This window comes from Stigmatopora nigra, chromosome 7, assembly GCF_051989575.1.
Source record: "Stigmatopora nigra isolate UIUO_SnigA chromosome 7, RoL_Snig_1.1, whole genome shotgun sequence".
Taxonomy (NCBI): Eukaryota; Metazoa; Chordata; class Actinopteri; order Syngnathiformes; family Syngnathidae; genus Stigmatopora; species Stigmatopora nigra.
The window spans coordinates 3,272,317-3,285,000 of NC_135514.1; the positions used below are offsets into that span (position 1 = coordinate 3,272,317).

Consider the following 12,684-nt stretch of genomic DNA (forward strand, 5'->3'; position numbering starts at 1 on the left):
GGTCACTGATTTAGTGTCCCCCGCCTAGTGTTCGTTGTTAGCTGGGTTAGGCTCCAGAACCCCTGCAACCATTGTTAGGATAACTGGTTCAAACAGTTGTACGCATGCAGAAAATCTAATAAAGCCCTCCTCATCCTCAGTACAAGATCTGCTTCATAACTACAACCACTGGCCAATGAGCGCCCGTGCCTATTAAAATAGGCAAGGCTGCCAAGTGAACAAGCTTAACTGTAAATGAACTAAAACAAACAATAACTCAAAAACAAATAAATTAGATTTCCGATCTCCAATGTGAAAACAAACATTCATGATGAAATCACCTGTTTCCAAGATCATAATCACAAAGTTGTCTCATGACTTAGCCTATTTCAAACATGATGTAAAATGTTTTGTGTGTTTAGTGACCCCAAAAAAATGGTGTAGCAACATCTTCATTGTTTATATTTTACATCATGTTGGTCTCTATGCTGCTGTTTTTTGTCATGATGCTACGCAATTGTGTATTTGAGACTAGCTTCAGGGGGTTTACAAAGAAAAGGGTGGGATGATGTTTTTTTTATGATCATGGCAATACATGAGGTCGTCTCTACATTTGAAGAGTATTTTTTATGTTGCTTATGCCTTTCAGTGCGTGTGTGGCTTCATAAATTGCAAAAAGGAGCAGAGGATTAAATGGTGTTGCAATCTTGGTTCAGAGCTACAAAGTCTGACAAGACAAAGTTTATGTGGCTCGATATGAATATGGTCTTTAATGTTGATGATGAATTAAGATCAAACTAGGATCAATGTAATGAACTAACAAAAATTAGTAAAGCACTTCATTACATGAACAGATTTTTGGTGTAACCATAGTTAAATATTGATATTATCACTCATCTCATCTCATCTCATTTCTGAACCGTTTTATCCTCATTAGGGTCACGGAGGGGGTTGGAGCCTATCCCAACTGACTCCGATCGCAGGGCACAAGGAGACGGACAATCATTCGCACTCGCAACCATATCTAAGGGCAATTTAGAGTGTCCAATCAGCCTACCATGCATGTTTTTGGAATGTTGGAATGTGTGATTTGTATTTTCCACTAAAAATTACAAAAAATTAATACAATTGGATATATAATAGCAGTGAAGTCAAATGTGGTTGTCCCTGGTGTTTTGTTTGAGCTCTCCTATGTGATCAGTTGAAACCTTCTTCTGTGCACCTGTTGTCCCTGACAATTATCTGTGTTTTTAGGTGTAGCAGAAATAAAAGCACAACAGATGTCCTGTTCATTCTTCCCATATGCACACGTTTTATGTTTGTGTGACGGGAATATAGTCACCCCTGTTCAACAGGAGGACTGACTGCATCAGAGCAAATTACAACAAAACACCCATTTGGCTTTACACCCGAGTGATCAGGCCCCCCTGTAACCTAATGAGGATAAAGCAGTTCAGAAAATTAATGATTGAATGAAAATGTTTCATTCTAAATAGTACTGTATATTTAACCTATGACTTCTAATAATATGATGAACACAACTCTTTTCTGCAGCTGGATTTCAGTCATTAGCATTTTCATCCATGGAACTTTCATTCATTGCAAAGTAAGCGATTGCAATTCAAGAGGAGGAACGATGTCTTTAAAGTGAAAGCATTTGGCTTCAAACATTTTAAGGCAGTTGCTACTGTTGCAGGATGCCATGGACATGTAATACTTCACTGAGCAAGGATTGACTATATCGCAATTTAATTTGCTTCAGCAGAATGTTGAATAAAAAGTCAAATTAAGAGAATTAAGAGTGAGATAGGGACACTAGACTTCCTTACACTGTTAAACAAAACTGGCCCATAATGAAAAGCCGATACTAAAATGTACATTTGACCAAACGTCAAGCAAATTCCCAGCACACTAAAAAGAACACCTACCCACAGCCTACAAATCAGATTGCTCATCTGTTTGGGCAACCGTTTATGCTCTCCCACTGACTCAAAGAGAGTCGCAATATGATAGATGGTCCCAGAACCCCCACGTATCGGCAGCGTGGGTGGGTCAAACTGACTCATGAGTCACCTAGAGTTGATGACGATTGTGGACGTGCATGTTTTCCATCACGTGAGGGGTGTGTGAATTGGGAGGTTACAGACCTTCAGGATGGAGCAAACTTGATCTCTTTTGGGGAAAGATAAAGAAACTTGACCGAAAATCCCAAAGGTGTGCAACTACTACTGCTGATGGCCCCAAAGAGTTCAATGTCTTTGTTTAATGACACAAGCCCTCCAACCTAAAATTAATAATAGTTTTTGGATTATATGCATTAACATTGTCAAGTGGGAACTTCATTAATTCATTCATTTACTGAACAGCTTTATCCTCCTTTTGCTTGCTGGGGGTCCTGGATTCCGGGCCAGAGGTGGAAGACACCCTGAATCAGTCGGTGGCCAGCCTATCGCAGAGCACAGGGAGACGGACAACTTTGCACAATCACTCCCAAACGCAGAGGCAATTTAGAGTGTCTAATTAGCCTACCAAACATGATTTTAGAATGTGGGAGGATACGAGAGTACTTGGAGGGAACCCAAGCAGGCCTAGGAAGAACATGCAAACTCCACACAGGTGGACCGACCTGGATTTGAATCCAGGACCCCAGGCTGTGAGGTTCAGGCGCTAACCACTAATCCGCCGGGCCAAAGTGTGAACTTTTTTGTGTGAATTCGGTTAACCTACCCACAAAAAAAAAAAAAAAAAAAAATTCAGTACGATAGGTCATTCAAAGATATGCATTACACCTTTTTTATACAATGATGCAGTCTTATCCCACTGTTAAAACTGGACAGAATTTCTAAGCTACCTGCTGAAATGGTTGCCCCCATGACATGAACAAAGTGCAAAGCAATCTGGTTTTTACGAGTACTGGGGCCACCAGTTCAAAAATTAAAGGGACTGCATTCTATTTAAATTAATGACTTAAGGTGCATTTCTACTGAGCCGTGTAGTGTGGGTAGGATAGGAATTGTAAAAAAATACTGGCACGTTTTCACCGCAAAGGTTTACCATCATGGTTTCATCTAGTCAATATGACATATTAAATGAGACCTAAACTTCCAAAGCATAAAACATAGGGAGATGAGATGTTTTCCCCCTACTTGTTTCTGGCTAATTGTAAAAAAAAAAGAAAGACATGCAAAGAATGAGATAAATTTGAACAATGACGTCGACAATAAGAATGTAATTGGGGAACAATGAGCAAAACAAAGAACAAAGCTATTGTTCAGTGAAAATAACAGAAAGCATAAATATTAATTTTTCACTGACCATGCTGTTATTGAAATGGATTTGTTCCCTGAAATTTAAGAAAAGATCCCACAAACCACTCTGCCACATTTGCACAACTTCAGCATCTCATTAGAAATGTTTTTAAGAAAGGTTTTAGAGAAATACTTGTGCAACAAGTTCTGTTGGACCAATGTGAAATCAGAAAATGAACAATCTTGTTAAGTGGGGTTGCTGTTCTTCTTTCTGATGTTAACAAATAAAACATGCTTATCCATATCAACATGAACATTAGGAAATATATGTTGATCCCATACTTTCGGAACTTTTGGAAGGCCAATGGAATGTAAATTCTAATAGCAAGTAAGGACTTAGCCTCAGATTGTATTATTTCAACACCCGAACTCAAATATAATGAAATGGCATGAAAGCAGTCAATTATTTTTTTCTTTGAAAATGCAGAAAATATCCTGCTCCGGTTAGGAGCCAACTAGCAGTGAGGCCAAGTACAACACACCCTTAACTGGTCGCCAGACAATTTCAGACAACACACAGACAAGACACAAACAAGCTTTGAAACACATACAATTTGTACAAAGTTTGCATTTCAAATGGACTGTTACATACGCATTCGCTTTCTAAGTAAAAAGTTACTGTAAAACAAAGCCCACTCACATCGCCAGACTAAATTCACAATCCACCTGTTCACCAGATGTGTTAACAGTTAGACTGTTAGTCTTTATTTCCAAAATACACACATGCACCTGCTCCTTGTTCTTATTCTCTGATCAGGACATTAGATTTAGTTTTCACTGCACCGACTATATAACCTAACTTCAGAAAACAAAACAAAACTACAAACTGAAAATGACTCTTGGTGTCGGAAAGAAAGTCCATGAAGCATGTCTGCTGTATCTTCTACGGCTTGGTTCATTTAGATAAGACAAGATGGCCTTTTTGTGTCACCCATCAGAAGACAAGTTCCTAACAATTAGCCACCATTTAGGAAAGGTGGGGATAAGATACCGAGGCAAAGCATTGACAGCCGAAAGTACACCTGTAAACTATGCCCTTCTTTCTAATACTTTGCATCTTGGAGATTTTAAGTCTGAGAATGTCAATCAATGTTTCTGAGTTGCTGCATTTGCTTAGAGTATGTCCAAAGTGGTGAGATAAGGACTTTTTAAAACGCTGAGATTGTTTGTTATTCTTGTTTAAAGATAACATATCTTCAACATGATGACCTCTTATCACCTCTTTGACAAAAGGAGGAAAACGTATTTAAATATGTACGATTAGAACACAGGTGTGTGAATGATGAGGAAACCACTCGACCTCCTTCTAAAATTACACTCAGACAGAAGTGGGTTACACTAAAAAACATTGTCCGAGACTGACACCATGACCCTGCACCATGTTGGTGATTAGCTAAGGCGGAAACTCCTAGGATACAACGTATGTGCGTATTCACTCTCATTACATGACCTCATTTTCCAGTGGAAACACTTGCCCTTTGTATTTCTGATTTCCTCTTTAAGTCCACAGGAGAGAAACAATTAAAGACAGCTATATGACAGAAGTGTATATCAAAGAATGTGTGTATACTTATCCGATAAGATCACATAGTCTAGCATTTCTGAGTCATCTTTCACATTTTACTAGTCTGACACGACCAGTTGTCCATTAACGTTTTGTAGAATTGCCAATGTAGTAGAACTCAGTGGACTTATACAGTTACTAAGCCATGAATCAGGCCTGAAATCAGACCACAGACAACCACAGAAAGACACACAAGCACATTTATGAATGCACAGCCCTGCACCAACACTATATACTCACACAGCACATCTCCTTGTTCCCACTGCTTAACTGAGCAGCTGGTCTCAATTTCACACTTCAAAAACAATTGGAAACAGCGTATTGACAATTAGCCAGCAATTGTGTGTGTGTGTGTGTGTGTGTGTGTGTGTGTGTGTGTGTGTGTGTGTGTGTGTGTGTGTGTGTGTGTGTGTGTGTGCGCATGTTCATCTTTCAAATAAAATATTTCTTCTACTTCCTGCTTTGCTGCAAAAAGCATATACTATACGGTATACATAAAAATAATATGATAATTAACTTAAAATAAATGCCCATTCAATCAAGTGTGTTAGAATGTCTCACAGACTGTACAGATGTATTCATTAAGTCAACTGGATTTCTGCTGTGATCTTAGAAAAACTACCTGCAGCACATACCTGGAAGGTTAGTGGGACTGGTGCCTTTATAATCATAGGAAAAAAACAGCAAAAGACTTGCATTGTTTAGTGTTAATATGACAAATTGAGGAGCAATAAAGTCATTTTCAAATAGTTTAAATTTCTTCATGCACAACATTATTTAAATGTATATGTGTACATTTTCATTTAATTATTGAAATTATTGTGAATGGAGTAAATTTGTTCTGCAAATGGTCACAGAATTCCTTTTTTCCCTTCTTTATTCATTTTTTTTCATTCTAAACATCTTTTGGGGAGTTTACATGGGCATGTGTGTGTTTTCTCCGGTTACACTGGTATTCTCTCACATCCCAAAAACCTTGTTCGTAGGCTGGATGGGTTAGGATTAGGAGTGGCTTTAAATGACAAAGTTGTTTTGAGGAAAAGGGTCCATGCCCCTTGATACGAAACTTATTAGTAGGTTCATGGTGGCGCAATTTCAGAATCATCAGGGAAGCAAACCCAGCAGGAGGGTGTCTAATCTTTCAAGAAAACAGTGACTATGCACAGGTCAGGTCACAAAGTGTTGACGACTCCTAAACAACTTACAAAAACATGTGGGACACCACCTGTGCACAAGTTCACCTTTGACCTATCCTGTGTGTGGCATACTAAATGTGAGAGATATGGGCTTTAATGCTGCTGAACTCATGTCATCATTTCCAGATTATCCACAGCAAAACAAATTTACAAACTTGACTTTTCTCTTTGCTTTCTTTGCAAGCACTTGAATAAGTTTTTGTCCATTTTCTGTACTGATTGTTCTTACAGGAGTCATTATTGCTGACTTTGGGCAAAAAGCTCGGATGAGCCGGAACAGTTGCCCAGTCAATCAGAGGGTCTAAATCGGTTCATAAAATGAATGAATGACTTGCTACTTGTTGAACATGATCAACAAAATACACGAGCCTGTACACATCTGAATTGCATCGTATTTTTTCTCTCATTTTCAAAATAGCTCAGCACTTATTACTTTCTTCACAAAGTACGTTCATTGACATTCTCATTGATGGTTAGAAATAAAGAACCAGAAGCCTGGGACGAAACATATTCAAGGAAGCTTTGAGTAGTTGCCCAGTCATACTGAGTACTGTCATAATACCAGGAATAGTACTTCCGCTAACAAGGCCAGTGATTTAAATCTCATATTGTCATACCAAAAAAATATTCTGCCAAAGTTGGTCTCTGTGTCCCAAAAGTAAACAGAAGCGATTATACTGAATAAGGCTTTTTTCGTCAATTCATTGACATGTCATATCTTTTGGGTGCTGTAAATTTTAAAGTCTTTGATAGTTTTAACTCTGGTTACAGAAAGTTGGGACGTTGTGAATCATGTTACAGAATACACGAAACTGCTTGTTTTCATACAAACATCACAATGTAATTTATTTTTGTGTATTTATAATTTGAAATGAAAACCTAAGAGTCACAGAAGGGCTATATCACTTAATAATGCCATTTGCTTTGCACTCCCTAGTGTATTTTAATACAATGGTATGGTCTCAAACAAGGAGGTTTTGGGATTCAAAAAAACTTTGCTGACTTAGTTGTTATTTCCACTTATCCCGAGTGTACCCCCTAACCACTCTCCTGCTTTATTCCTTCTTAGAAAGAGATGTTGACACAGACTTTATGCAACTGCATATGGTTTCGATTTCCCCAGCCCTGCACTTCCTTGGAACTCCTGTTGCTATCTCCATTTCTACTCTATAATATTTAAAATCCTATCTTTCACTTGCATCAGCCTTAATTGTGGTCATGGTTAGAAGAAAGAAAAGTGTTTGTCCTAAAACACCCTCATCAATTCATTCATTATCTTATTAGATGCATCATTATAAATAAGGATGATATAGAAGTTTAAATACATGGATATTATCAGATTTGTAGTTTGAATAATTAGCTGATTATCAATCACATGAAAGTAGAGTTTAAATGTATGAAACTAACATATTTGCTTATGGGTAAGCCACACTTAACTATTTACTGCAGGGGTCCACAAGGAAAGAAATGTATTAAAATCAACTAATTTACAATAAATGGACTGTTTGTTAGTAATCTGTGGACAGAAACTTGTTTTTCTAGAAAATAATGCAATTACTCTAATATTTTATTTGCATGATACAAACATATTTGTGTGTAAGGATGTCTGTGAATGATGAATGTGGAGATGATAAAATATAATGTCACCTGAACGGCGGGTGACCTTTGTGAATAACCTGGATCTGAAGTGCATGTGAGATTAGTGACATTTGAAATAATAATTTAGGAAAACTGTGGGAATAATCTTGCTTTTTATTTTCTCTTAAGATTTAGCTTTGGAAATGCTGTAGTCCCTCTCGTCACATTATGTATTTTTATTACTTCTGTTGGACATTTGCACAGAGAGCGTACCATATATCACTCTGCACACTGCAGCTCAGACTTGGACATTTACATTCACATTTATTTAGAGAGAAAGGGAAATTTCTCAAACCTCAATGAACATTTTAATGTATGCTATGGTCCCAAAAGCTTGTTTTAATGACATTCTGAGTAACTTCTCAGTTCATGTGGGACTTTTCTCGGAGCATTATCGATTTTCATCGGTCTCTATTGTCAAACTAGCCATGGACACAGCTGAAACAATGCATAACAAACACAGAAACACATGGATGGAACATTTTAGTTGGTTTAGGAAATGCATTAATCATAACAAAGAAACCTTTTTGTCTTTCTAAACTTCTAAGGTCAGGCCCATCGCAAAGTGCCAATAAATCATCGTTTTAGCAATGGTTTTAGCAAACACAGTTAAACTTAACCATCATGTTTTTTTGTTGTTGGTTTACAGCACATTGAATACAGTGGAAGCAAACTATGTTTGATACAGATTGTCTTCATTAAGATCATCGTTAAAATGGGCATTGCACTTTGGCTCTTATAAAAAGTGACGTTTTAGACCCCAAACTGGTTGGCAGGCATTCTCAGTGGTGTCGAGCTTCAAAGTTAAATGTCACTACGATGAATATATGTGGATATTACAACAATGCTTCAACTTTGTTACTTTAGTTTAAACAACACCAGTTGGCATAGTGTGCTTTTTGTCTTGGCATGTTATGCCTTTGCTTACATGACTTGTAAACTAGAGCAGCAACTTGGGCCTTGGATTGACTTGTTCTTTTCATCATTTAACATTTATATATTTCTATGCTTGATGAGTGAAGCTAATAGTTCAGTGTTCTGAATGAAGTACATAACATATCATAAACATTGCAACAGCTGGCAGATTTGAATGGTTTGGCAATTCAAGGTTTTGAAAACATTTGAGTTATCTTGGTTTTCACTTTGAGCAAACAAGCACCTGTGTAAAGTACAGCACTTATTCATACCATACAAACACAGTTGTCAATATTTTTGGAATGTATGAACCTATTTGTGAATTAAACTTGATGTTCTTGCAGTGAAAATGCATCCAATTATTTAGGAAACATCAAGGGATATCATGACCTAATATCCTGATGGAAACAGGCCATCTTGTCTTCCTTCCATTGTATTTAATTTCATCCTCTGGCAAAGACCAAAGCTTCTCCTACCTTGAACACAAAGTTTAGAAAGAGATGCTTCCCAAAGCCCCCTTCTTCCCCAATCCTCATTTTTCTTTTTGTTTCAGTTACTCAAGTTTAAGAATCTGGTCATAATTATCTTACTTGGGTAAATAAAGATTAAGTAGATTCATGTTTTTACAACATCATCTCAGGAATTCAAATGTTTAAACATCTTTTTCCTTTGTAATTTTCATTTTGCACGTCTGTCTCTTCCATCACTCAAGAGACATCTCTCTTGACTGATTGTGCTTTTTTTCGTTATATTTTTGTTCTTTGATTACCAGTTTGACCGTGACAAGATTGAATGCACCTTGCCTGTAAAATCAAATCACAAGGTCAAATTTGGGGAGGAGCAGGCCTTGAGTTTTGGTCAATTTCTATTTGCCTAAAAAAAAAAAAAAAGTTCATAAATACAATGTGTTGCTTGGCTGCACTCACTGAAAAACTTTAGCAGACATGGTTACATAAAAATGAATCATTTCTTCTGCTTTAGTACTTTTGATAAATTCACAATTAACTAATAAATAGCCCGATATAATCTTTTTCTCCATCCTAAAGTTGCAAGATGCTCTTACACTCGACATTTACATTACTTTTTATTTGGCACGGAACAGAGCCTACTGCTTTGGAAATCTTTGTGATGTCACAGGAACATGTGAGTAATGAAAGGCCTTTTGGGGTATGCTCTTGCCAAATAGAAAGTGTTAATAGATGGAATATGTAGTACAGTATAGTAGTATTGTAAAGCACGTGGTGCTATTATTAACTGTTGCCATGGTGTCATACCAGCGGTTCAGAAAATGACATGAGATGAGATGTAGGTATATATTAGAAAAAGTCATGAGACCAGTTCTCTAGTTCTGGTCATTTTTCACTGTACTTCTGTTTGTTACACCTTATTGAAACAAAAACATCAGCAAAGTCTGCGGACCCGAATGTGTTATTTTCTTATTTGGCATATGTTGTTTTAATACATGTTCGTAATTCATCATTTTAAGCATGTATGGACAGTGGAAGGTCAAGAAGTCAGCGATCGTATTTGGAGGTATTCTGAAGGAGGGGTTCCAAATCATTGAAATTTTCCTGTTGGGTAAAAATGCAACCCACCCTGCTAGTCTTTAATCCCAGCATGACCTCTCTGACCTACTTTTTCTTGTTCGCCTGACCTACATCTGCCAGTCATCTGAAGGTCAACTCCCCAAGTAAGGGGTCATCATTCTCTCCTACCCACAGCCAACCTTCTTTCTGTGTGGCGTTTCTAATGGTTAAAGACTACACTTGTGTAAAACCTGGATCATTTTGGTCATTTGCTATCAATTGTACCTTTGATACGGAACGCATACATTTCAACCGATTGCAGGGTGTGGTATGTCATTCGCAATCTGTATTATGTGTGTCTGTCTATTTGTATTTGCGTGCATGTTGGTGCCTGGCCAACAGACGCGGAAGTCTGGCAGAGAAACACTGACCAGACTGTTGCTTCTAGATTTTGTGAGAATGCCTAAAGCTCGAGTGAGACAATGATTCTTCAACTTCTGGACTGGTTCAGACCTACTGACAGCATTTATTGCTATCCTGACTTTGAGTTACATGGGAATGTCGTTCAAGGCTACCGCAAAAGGGGCTGTTTGGTAAATTAACCTTGGACTTACTAATTGGTTACATACTGTCATTCGCTGGCCAATTTGAATGCACATAATTTTTGACAGTAGCTACTGTTGACACGATGTCTCCACATGATCCCATGTCTTGTTTTGTGATTTAAATCTTAGGTCAGTTTTATAGTCTGAAATGTATTCATTTGGTCAGATAAATATGTGCTGTTCATCTGCCAGGAAACTTAAATTTTAGGCAAGGTTTGTAGAAAATATTAACTGTTGAGTATGTAAATCAATTGTATTCACTTTTGCCAAAGGCATTAGCAATGACATTCAAGCAGGTATTAAGAAATGCTTAATAATTAAAAAACTCCAATACACAGTGGGTGGAGAGATGCACTCTGAAGTTGGGGTGAATTATAGAGGGAATTGGTGTGAATTATATAGTGCCAGCAAAGCAGTTTCACATTTAACAATAGTCTATCATTGCATTTATATGAGCTATCTTCGTTTACCCTGACGAAGGAGCCATTACCCTCTTTGTCCTTTTAAATCAGGAGTGTCAAACTCGTTTTTTTGTCGCGGGCCACGTGGTAGTTTCAATTACATCTGAATGGCCGTTATGTCTTCCAACTAGGCTGCCAAAATTAATCGATTAATAAATTGATAGCTTTCTCGATTGTGCTAATCAATAGATCATTTTTGGACATTAAAATTAGTACAAATTGTTTGCAATTATGCATTTAAAATGTGGAAACACAGGAAAAATCTACAATATTCATTTGAATTTCATCATAAAATAGAAAGTTGACACTCATGATTTACTTTCTTGGGCCACGCAAAATGATACGGCGGGCCGAATTTGGCCCGCCGGCCTTCACTTTGACACCTGAGTTTTAAGTCGAACCCGAACAATTCTAGCAACTTGGTCGGAATCATGCACATGAATACACATACTGTCTATGAATTCGATCCTTCTGCCAGCTGAAACACTAATGACTAGCAACCATGATGAGGATAAAGTGGTTCAGAAAATGAGATAAGATTTCTTAGGGTATTATGTAAACTCTATTGAGCCATATGCATATGTTATAAAACTGAACTCTTGACACACTCAGCATGGGTGCATACTACTTTCACTTGGCGTGTGACACGAAAATATTAATACAACTATTCTACCCCTATACCTGAGATAGTCTTCAAATCCAGCCATGGTCTTGTTTCACTCTTTGTTATTATGCATGTAGTGTGAGCAGGTGTTGTGGATAAATCCAGCTGAGGCAACTGCTTTGTAGAAGCTGCGCAGAAGCCCTGCAAAAACAAACAACGAACATCAGAGGTCTGGCAAAATGGGACTCAAACGTTCACACATCTGATCATTAAATTAGAAACTTTCACATTAGTTAGATTCTAGGGATTTAGAATTCATTATTGTGTAATTGTACTCTAATGCTAATACTTTCCATATGCATATAGGCCTAACCCTTTACTGGCAGAAGTACATTTTCTGTTGAAACATTTTGATATTTCAAAACATTAAAAACAGACCTTTTAGTTGATTCCGAGGAAGCCACAAACAATAATACAAATATAAATTAGAAACAGAAAGTATTTTATTCATCCAAGTATTGATTTCAAGGTCACTTTTTATGGGCTGCTGGCAAGATAGTGCCTAATTTGAGTATTCACAGAGCATAAAAACATAAAGGTGAGCGGAAATAGTTTTACTTAAGATCATGGAAAGATTTAAATGATTTCAATAAAAGTTTGATTGATGGCTCACGCGGGAGATGAGAAAGTTGTGCAAGAGGCTACTTTTAAACATGAAGTGGACTGAAGAGTGAGACTAAAGAATGAAGAGAAAATTACTAGTTTACTTCAAATAAACTGCATATATATATATATATATATATATATATATATATATATATATATATATATATATATATATATATATATATATATATATATATATATATATATATATATATATATATA

General features: G+C 37.0%; 1 long non-coding RNA gene across 3 annotated transcripts in view; it reads right to left on the reverse strand.

The window, feature by feature from the left end:
- The window catches only part of LOC144199288 (uncharacterized), an 85,150-nt gene that overhangs the window by 21,532 nt on the left and 50,934 nt on the right, over positions 1-12,684 (reverse strand). For all 3 annotated transcript variants that reach the window (XR_013326880.1, XR_013326879.1, XR_013326881.1), the window contains exon 3: positions 11,874-11,997. This is a non-coding gene — a long non-coding RNA (uncharacterized LOC144199288). The remainder of the gene's footprint in view (positions 1-11,873; positions 11,998-12,684) is intronic.